Source organism: Penaeus japonicus, unplaced genomic scaffold (genome assembly GCF_977035675.1).
Source record: "Penaeus japonicus unplaced genomic scaffold, GWHDUDI00000001_assembly GWHDUDI00000006, whole genome shotgun sequence".
NCBI lineage: Eukaryota > Metazoa > Arthropoda > Malacostraca > Decapoda > Penaeidae > Penaeus > Penaeus japonicus.
In genome coordinates this window covers 40,506,877-40,509,376 of record NW_028234408.1, presented here as the reverse complement: position 1 = coordinate 40,509,376, position 2,500 = coordinate 40,506,877, and the positions used below count along the sequence as shown (strand labels likewise).

Sequence of the window (2,500 nt, the reverse complement as noted above, 5' to 3'; positions counted from 1 at the left end):
AAAGAAAGAAAGAAGAAGAATGAGAAAGAGACAGAGAGAGGGAGAGAAAGATAAAAGGCACAGAGAGAGAAAGAAAAAGAGAGACGGAGAGAGAGAAAGAAAAAAAGAAAGATAGAGGAAGAGAAAGTGAGAGTGAAGGGGGGAGGGAGAGAGCAGAGAAGAGAGGGACATAAAGCAACAGAGAGACAGTGAGATAAAGGGGGGGGAGAGGGAGTTTGAGAGAGAAAGAGAGATAGAGAAAGCAACAGAGAGACAGTGAGATAAAGGGGGGAGACAGGGAGTGGGAGAAAGAAATAGAGATAGAAAGAGAGAGAGAGAACGAAAGGAAGAAAGAGGTAAAGAAAAAAAGAGAGACTGGGAGAAAGTGACGCGAGATTAAGCTGTGACTTTTTATGGTAATGTTTTTAGGGAACTTTTCATTCGTATGTTTACTCTTTATCCCTGTTTGTTTCTAGGGTATTCTAATCTTTCTCATCTCTCCCCCCCCCCCTCTCTCTCTCTCTCTCTCTCTCTCTCTGTGTGTGTGTGTGTGTGTGTGTGTGTGTATGTGTGTGTGAGAGTGTGTGCGTGTAATGTATATGTGTGTATGTCTCTCTCTTTCTCTTTCTCTTTCTCTCACAATCTCTCTCTCAATCTCTCTCTCTCTCGTTCTCTCACCCTCCCTCCCTCCACCCCCTCTGCCTCCCTCTCCCTCCCCCTCACACCCTCTCCCTCCCCCTCACACCCTCTCCCTCCCCCCTCCCTCTCCCTCCCCCTCTCCCTCTCTCTCTCTCCCTCCCCCTCACACCCTCTCCCTCCCCCCTCCCTCTCCCTCCCTCCCTCCCTCCCCCCTCCCTCTCCATCCCCCCCACCCTCCCCCCCTCTGTAGCCAAAGTAATTTTGCTCAGCTGATTCGCAAACAGACAAATCCTCAGACGTTGAGAGCCAGAGGGAAACATTTCCGGGCGGCACTCAGAGGTCGACTGTGGACGTGTGTGTGTGTGTGTGTGAGGGAGAGAGGAAGAGGGAGGGAGAGGGAGAGGGAGGGAGTGAGGGAGAGGAAGAGAGAGAGAGGGAAGGAGAGGGAAGGAAGGAAGGAAGGAGAGGGAAGGAAGGAGGGAGGGAGGGAAGAAAGGAGAGGGAAGGAGGGAAAGAGTGAGAGTGAGAGAGAGAGTGAGAGAGAGAGAGAGGGAATGAGAGAGAGAGAGAAAGAGAAAGAGAAAGAGAAGAGAGAGAGAGAGAAAGAGGAGAGGGCGACCGAGAGAGAGAGCGAGAAAGCGAGCGAGAGAGAAAGAGAGCAGCCGAGAGAGCGAGAGAGAAGATCGGCCGAGAGAGCAAGAGAGAGAGCGAGCGAGAGAGAGCGTCCCCTCGAAGATTTCGCTACTGTCTGCACACGCCCTACTGTCTTAATCCCTCGCACTATTCATTATCCAATTGTCAGCGAACGGCACTCGAGCATGACGATGACGTATCCAACTGCAGCCAGCAACAGTAGCAATCGGCCCTCTGCATGCAATTGCAATTGCTCGACGCATCCATCCAGGACCGACTCTCATCCCTCATCTTCTTCTTCTTCTTCTTCCCCCTTCACCCCCTGCCCCTCTCCTCCCCTTCCTTCCCCCTCCTTTCCCCTCTCCCTCCTCCCCTCCCCTCCTCCTCCATCCCCCTTCACCCCTCTTCCTCCCCTTACCCCTGCCCCCTTCCCCCTTCACCCCTCCACTCCTCTCCCTCCCTTCACCCATCCCCCTTACCCCCTCCCCTCCCCTTCCCCCTTCCCCCTCTCCCTCCTCCCTCCTCCCTCCTCCCTCCTCCCTCCCTCCATCCAAGTCAGTCTTCCCCAGAAATATATACAAAACACATCCGTCTGTCCATCCCCGCCCGTAGCTGTAGTTGTAGTATTAGTAGTATTCACAGCAGAGTTTTGGTTCCGGACGTGCTACTAATGCTAGTTAATACGTTGGGTGGTGGTGGTGGGGATGTGGAGGGGTGGGGATAGGGGTAGGGGGTAGGGGTAGGGGGATGTGGAGGGGGAGGGGGTTAAGTGTAAGTTAAGTATAAGTATAAGTTAGCAAGTTTGGGTGGTGGGGATGTGAATGGATGGTTTAGGGGTAGGGGTAGGGTAGGGTGAAGGGGGAGGGGGTATAAGTTGGCGAGTTGGAAGATGAGGGAGATTATATTATACATACTCGCTGGGGTGTTGCGGAAAGGGTGGTTTTCTCATGTTACGGTTTTCTGTATTGACCCTTATGGATCTTGAAGGCCTTGTCAAGTGTGTGTTTGGAATACCAGTATTTGGGAGGCCTTCCTGCGGTCGGCGAGGGGGTGCCGTGAATGCTGAGCAGAGAGAGGGAGAGGGAGAGGGAAGGGAGGGGCAGGGAAAGAGGGAGAGGGGGGGAGGGAGGGGGTGGGATAGCGGGAGAGAGAGATATAGAAGAGAGAGAGAGGAAGAAAGAGAGAGAGGGAAAGTGAGCAAGACAGAAAGAAAGATAGAGCGAGAGAAAAGAGGAAAGACAGAGCGATT

At 53.1% G+C, this 2,500-nt stretch overlaps 1 protein-coding gene across 1 annotated transcript in view; it reads left to right on the top strand.

Moving 5' to 3' along the window:
* LOC122246953 (A disintegrin and metalloproteinase with thrombospondin motifs 3) overlaps positions 1-2,500 on the top strand; it is a 58,255-nt gene that overhangs the window by 33,275 nt on the left and 22,480 nt on the right. The gene's annotated exons all lie outside the window — the stretch shown is intronic.